Below are 7,181 nucleotides of genomic sequence, written 5' to 3'. Positions count from 1 at the left end.
TGTAACTTCCATCATCAGTGTTCGATGGAGACTCAACTATCCATTGTGATTTTTAGACAGCCTACACACATCAAGAAACACTTCATTCAAGCTTCCATACAAATCACCGCCGTAACTGATGCATCCTATAATATGCTCATGAAGCAACACAAGCCAAAAGGTAACAAAGAAAATGGCTCCTCTTCTACTTTTTATCAGGCAGGTGTAGGTTTGTAATCGATGACGATGACTTTCTCCAGTGCAGGGAGGAAGTTGTTCGAAAATTCCACGTGCACTGGATGTGAAACGTACTCTGCAATCCCTTCAATGCTTTCAAAGGTTGATTCGAAGACATGAGTGAAACCTTGATGCATGTTCTCTATGCTCACATCCTTTCCCCTGCGTGCATAAACACAGGGCAAGATTACTATGTAAACTAAATAGGGCAAATTCTGCTATAAAATTCAAATTCTGCCAGTTGCGTTTAGAATTTAAGAGTCCGCAAACACAAATCACAAAAGAGAATTAAGCAATTCATAGCTGAGAATAGTTAATAGTTTCCGGGTTTAAGCTCAAGTATATTACCATATTGAAAATGATTAGAAATGATAATGAATTTAAATAGAAATTTGGGGTCGATGCTTAATAATTTAATTTTATTTGTCAGAGAGGTCCATATCTACTACTTAAGCCCTATCTAACTCCAAAGAGACCCAATAATTACCAGAGGAAAATGCAAATTTGCATGTCTAAAGATTAATTACAAGGCAAAATAATGAAAAGTGAGGATATGAAGAGGAAAATGCAAATTTGCATGTCTAAAGATTAATTACAAGGCAAAATAATGAAAAGTGAGGATATGACCAACAGTAAGACATAATATGACCCCTTTCCCAAAGTTTGTTACTTTACAAAAACAAGTTCAGTAACTCAGGAGAAGACTATTCCTCTAAATTTGGCTAAGTCAAGAGTTTCCACAAACCAAAATAGTCGGTGTTCTCTTTCAAACTGTACGAAGAAAATGCCTCAGTGATGATAAACATTTGTCACCTAATGAAACACAGATCACCACAATAGATGTGATCTTAAATGATATGATCAAAAGATGTGTAGCTCTGCTATTAAAAGTGTGAAGGCTACATTGTAACTCAAAGAGATGTCATAACTGCAAACGTATCTTTTTCCCTGAAATTATATATATATATATATAGAGAGAGAGAGAGAGAAACTTATGTCAACTTAAGTGAATCATCCATCAAAGTTTCTATCCATTGATAAAAAGTCTCTTCATATGATGCACAGATCTCTATGTATCATAAATAGATAGAAACTTTGGTGGATGGTCCACTTAAGTTGATATAAGTTTTTTTTTCTCTCTTTCTCTCTCTCTCTCTCTCTCTCTCTCTATATATATATATATATAATTTCAGGGAAAAAGATACGTTTGCAGTTATGACATCTCTTTGAGTTACAATGTAGCCTTCACACTTTTAATAGCAGAGCTGCACATCTTTTGATCATATCATTTAAGATCACATCTATTGTGGTGATCTGTGTTTCATTAGGTGACAAATGTTTATCATCACCGAGGCATTTTCTTCGTACAGTTCGAAAGAGAACACTGACTATTTTGGTTTGTGGAAACTCTTGACTTAGCCAAATTTAGAGGAATAGTCTTCTCCTGAGTTACTGAACTTGTTTTTGTAAAGTAACAAACTTTGGGAAAGGGGTACATATTATGTCTTACTGTTGATCATATCCTCACTTTTCATTATTTTTCCTTGTAATTAATCTTTAGACATGCAAATTTGCATTTTCCTCTGGTAATTATTGGGTCTCTTTGGAGTTAGATAGGGCTTAAGTAGTAGGTATGGACCTCTGACAAATAAAATTAAATTATTAAGCATCGACCCCAAATTTCTATTTAGGGGCTGTTCGTTTCGCAAAAAAAACTAGGAAATCAAAGAATAGGATTTCTTGTATTATGGTTGTTTGGTTGGTTAAAAAAAGAAGGAAATCAAAGAATAAGAGATGAGATAAGATGAGTTGTCATCATATTATTGGATGATGTGAGTGGTTTTTTAAGAAAAATTGTTTTGAGGTTGTTTGGTTGGTTAAAAAAATAAGGAAATGTATTATAAGAAACCTATTTCCTATAATAATTTCTTTCTTGTGTTTGGTTCATTCTTAAAAATAAGAAAATAGATGAGATGAGATGAGTTGTTTGTATATTATTGGATGATGTGACCCACACTTAAGGAAATCAATTTCCTTTTTTTGAGGAAATGGGTGGAAATGAAATGTTAATGAGATGAGATGAGTTGTCACCATATTATTGGATGATGTGAGTGATTTTTAAATATGAGAGGAGATGAGTTGGATGATGTGACTCATTTCTTGCGTTTGGTTTATTTTTAAAAGTAAGAAAGGATATGAGATGTGATGAGTTGGTGGATAAAAATAATATTTTATTGATAAAAGTGTATATATTTTTTTTATTGGGATGAGTTTTAGGGATGGAAATAGATTATAATAATATTTTAATACAAAAAGTACATGGAAATCCTTTTCTTGGTTTTTAGGAAACCAACCAAGGGCCAAACAAACAGCCCCTAAGTAGAAAGTCCTCTTCAGCTAGTAATCCTAACAATCAAGTCTGTCAAAAATATGCATCTTCTTTCTGAGTCAAGTACTTTTTCTATTCACAAGACCAATATCATATAACATAAATATATCAATCATGTGCGAGAAATAGCAAAAACATAAAACTGAACGAAAAAAGTTAACCATAGATATGGAAGAACTCAATCTCAAATATGAAATGCCCCTGAGTTAACAGGTTACAATTAGTAGAGTAATGAACATTACATATGGAACTAATGAATATCATAAAGGATAGCTAGATGTTAATTCAACTGAGGAAAAAACCCATAAAAAAGTTTTTGTTCCATTTGTTGCTGGAGGAGTTACATGAAATGCTGTGATTAGTTTGTAGTTGGAACGGTGTGCAACTTCAACTGCAACAGTAAAAATCCACCTATTACTTTTTAGTACCATGCTTGCGTTCAAAAGTGTCGAAGGTCCCTTCCACTTCACGGAAACTTGAAATTGTAAATTTTTTGTACTCTAAGGGGGTGTTTGTTTCAAGTTTTTTTTTGGGATTACAAATTCTAGGATGTGAAAATGGGTTTTTTTGAGTTATGGGATTCCAAAAACATTGTTTGTTTCAAAAAAATTTATGGGATATGAAATTCTAAAATTGCATATATCTGACAAATTTGGCATCCCCTAAATCCTAACTTTGAGCTGGGATTTTGGTGGATGTCTGACAAAACCCAGTCCACCTCAGCAGTCCAACTCCCATGATCCCTAAAACCGACCGATACCATCACCCTTAGCCCATTTTTGTCTCCCTCCTCTTTTACCCGTCGTTTCATTCTCCGCGCGAAAACCCTAGGCCTCGTTCCCTCTTTCTGCCTCCATGACGCTCCTATCCGTCGTCAACCTCACTGGGTTCCGCCCGGTCCTCAATTTGCTGTTTTTGGAATTAATTCCGCCTCCACCGACGCTCTCTATTCCGCCTCTCACCTCACTTGCTAAAATTGGTTTGGGGTTTCTGAGGCTACCTCACTTATTGATCTAGGGTTCCAACCGATCCTCTCTCCGACCACGCAGGTATATCTCCTCCCTTTTCCTTCAAAATTAGGGTTTCAAAATACTCGATTTGGGGGTTTTTGTGAAATTAATTCGGGTTCAGTTGGGTTTAGAATATGCCGACAAATTTTGTTAGATGGAGGTCTGAGCCTTGTTGCTGGAATTGTTTGGGTTTGCTTATTGACTTGTTGGCTTGTGCTTTAAACTTGGTTGCTTGTGATTAAACTTGGTTGCTGGAATTGTTCGGGTTGCTTTAAACTTGGTTGCTTGTGTTATTCTCCGACAAATATTTCAGTTCATTGTTATTATATGCCGACAATTTGTGAAATTGATTTGGGTTCAGTTGGGTTTAGACTGTGTACTAATTTATGTCTAATTTTGTCTAATTTAGAATGATGTACCAATTTATGTAACTCAAAATACAAAGACTTTGATATAAGTTTATTGTAATATTATATCTATAACTATTATCGACGTGTTCGGAACAACATACAAAGACTTTGATATAAGTCTTTGTATTTGGTTTGACTTTTGAGTTCACAATTTACATAGATTACTTAAAAATTTTGATAATAGATTGTGAAACCAGTAAATGATGTATATAATATTAAGGAAACTCAATAGAAACTTAAAATATATTTATGAAAAAGAGAAGGGATACAAACATATTATTCCATATAAATATGTTTTACGTAATGCTAAAATTCTTAATTTCTTTTTTGGTCAATTATAGTGCGTATAGTCATGCACTCATGTGTTGATTTAAAGATGTCATCTTGTATTAATAGAACTCAGGCATGCTCGAATGGGTATAAATTTGCATTACTGACACACTAGATTTTGACAATGAATTTGTACTAAAAAAATGCAAGCAAATATATTTAACAGTATAGGAGACTAATTGGGAAGCTAATATATTTGATAGTTACCAGACCTGATATTACTTTTGTAGTAGGTGTACTGAGCAGGTTTCTACACAAACCTAGAGAGGTTCATTGGACAGCAGCTCTGAAAATTTTGGCATATGTCAAGAGTTGTCCTGGCAAGGGATTGCTATATAAGAAGCATGTTCATACTCACATTTCAGCTTTCTCTAATGCTGGCTACGCAGGAGACATGAGAGACCGAAAGTTTACCTCAAGATTTTATACTTTTGTTGGAGGTAATCTTGTGACTTGGAGGAGCAAGAAATAAGATGTAGTATCACGATCTAGTGCAGAGGCCGAATATAGAGCAATGGCTCACACTGCTTGTGAGATGGTGTGGCTACGAAAGTTTATGATAGAGCTTGGTTTTGTTTAGCCTGGACCCATGGTAATGCATTGTGACAACCAGTCTGGCATTTATATTACACAGAATCCTGTGTTTTATGAGAGGACAAAACATATTGAAGTTGACTGTAATTATGTTAGAGATGCTTGGGAGAAGAAGATAGTATCTCTCATATTTACTCCGTCTTCACAGCAACTTGCTGATATTCTTACCAAGGCTATTTCTTTAAAGGTGTTCTCTACTATATGTGACAAGCTGGGCATGATAAATATCTATGCACTAGCTTGAGAGGGAGTGTTAAATTAAGTATTGGGTATTGGGTTAATGGGCTATTACCCGTTAACCTTAACCCTATTTGTATGGCTATATCTCTCTCTCTCTTATTATCTCAATAAATAATAAGTTAGGGCTTTGCTCTCTCTATTATCTCTTTCTACATAGAGAAACATCTACATAGAAAATGAACCGCCCCTCAGGTTGAATAAGAACCATGACAGTAATTGCACCAACAAGAATTGTTCAGTTAATTTCATTAAAGCAAAATAATCACCAACCGTAAGCAAAAAGATAAGCTGTGTCTCCCAAAATTTACCTCCCTGCAATACCTACGATGCCTATATCATTTATTTCCAAAAGAACACATTCTTTGATAGGATTCGGATCCTCTCCACTATAAAAAAATAGTGGAGGGACCACTACATAATCACAGCCATTGATTATCTAGTTGATGGTTATGATTTTTTCTTTTAGTGTAAATTAGGAATGAGTGCAATACACGGGGGTATGGTAAGTGTTAGATTTAGATTGTATCATAACCGCCTACTAAATAATCAATGCTTGAGATTAAAAGTAGTGGTCTCTCCACTACTTTTTTGTAGTGGAGAGGATCCAAATCCTCTTTGATATACAAAAAATAACCTGAAAGCCAGTTTTAGCTAAATTTCCCCTGCTTGATATCTCACCTATGTTTTTTGATCCCTTTATATCGACCGGCATTGAGCCAACAGTTCCAGTCCCAGAAATAGACCTGTTGGTATCAGTAATTTCAATTTCTACGGGGCCAACGGTGAACACATCATTTTCACCAATCTTGCCTTGATTTTGGGCATCCTTTGAAGCATCACTTGAACGCACGCCATTTGGGCTCAATCTGCTTCTTCTCTTAAGCGTATTGCGATTCTCGCCTTGGCCGCGTTTAGCTTCCAGTTGTTTTGCTCTGTCAGACTCTAGCAGAGGATTAGAATCATCCTTCAGCCTGTCCTCTGCCTTCAGATCTTGATCGACAATACTAGGAAGCGCTTTCCTTTCGTCCGATTCAAGACATGTGAACGCGGGAGTTGTGAGTGGGGTGTGGGGGCCAGCGGACGCATGCGGAGATGTGAAGCTGCGGCGTGTGAAGGGATGGAGTTCAGTGGGGACCACGAGACCACGTGAAGTGTTTTGAGAGGATCTTTACCGCGTGAAACAAGCTTTCACGTGTGTGTGGACTGTTGGGGGCGTGTGGGGGGGCGGGGGCACCACGGTCCGGGTATCTGCCTGCCGATCACGCTTCACGCGTGAACTGATCACCCACGTACACGTACAGGTCCAGGCCCACCCGATATCTCCTATTGCTATAAATATGCTGATGTTGTTTTTAGGGGAGTGTACGAAGTGAGGGGAGAGTTTTCGGCTGCAGCAATTGGAAGAGAGAAGAGTACGAAACAAAAAGGCAGAGTTTGTGGTGGCGTGCAGTTTGTTCTCCTAGGGTTTTGTGCAGCTGTCTTTTAGGGTTTTAGTATCCCTTTGAGAGAGTATTTGTTTGAGGGATTTGAAAAATTATGTGAGGGTTTAGATTGAGTGATTATAAACTCTAGTTGTTTTCTCTCCCTCTAATAGTAGATCTCCCCCCTCCTTGCCCCGTGGATGTAGGCAGTTTGCCGAACCACGTAAAATTGGTTTGTTTGTGTTTGTAGCCATTGTAATAGTTTATTAGGTCCCTCGACAAGTCAGTCCTAGAACTAATGAGAAGAAGAGCCGATATCTCACTTTGTTGAGATATTCGCTTCAGATTCTTATTTTCTTGGTGAGACGTGAATTCTTATTGATCTTTCTCACTTATTGTGCACCGGAAACTCTGCCAAAATTTTCGCTGAGCACAACAAGACAACGGTCAGATTTAGCCTTTGATTCTTTTTCATCGGTACGAGGAGGCAGCTGGATGACTGAGTTCTTCTGTTGCTGCTCCTTAGCACTCGGAGGCCCATCGATTGATTCGTAAAGTTTAATAGAGGGAA

This window comes from Asparagus officinalis, chromosome 8 (assembly GCF_001876935.1).
Source record: "Asparagus officinalis chromosome 8, Aspof.V1, whole genome shotgun sequence".
In the NCBI taxonomy this organism is placed as follows: Eukaryota; Viridiplantae; Streptophyta; class Magnoliopsida; order Asparagales; family Asparagaceae; genus Asparagus; species Asparagus officinalis.
The sequence above is the reverse complement of the archived record's forward strand: the minus strand, read 5'-3'. Positions refer to the sequence as shown.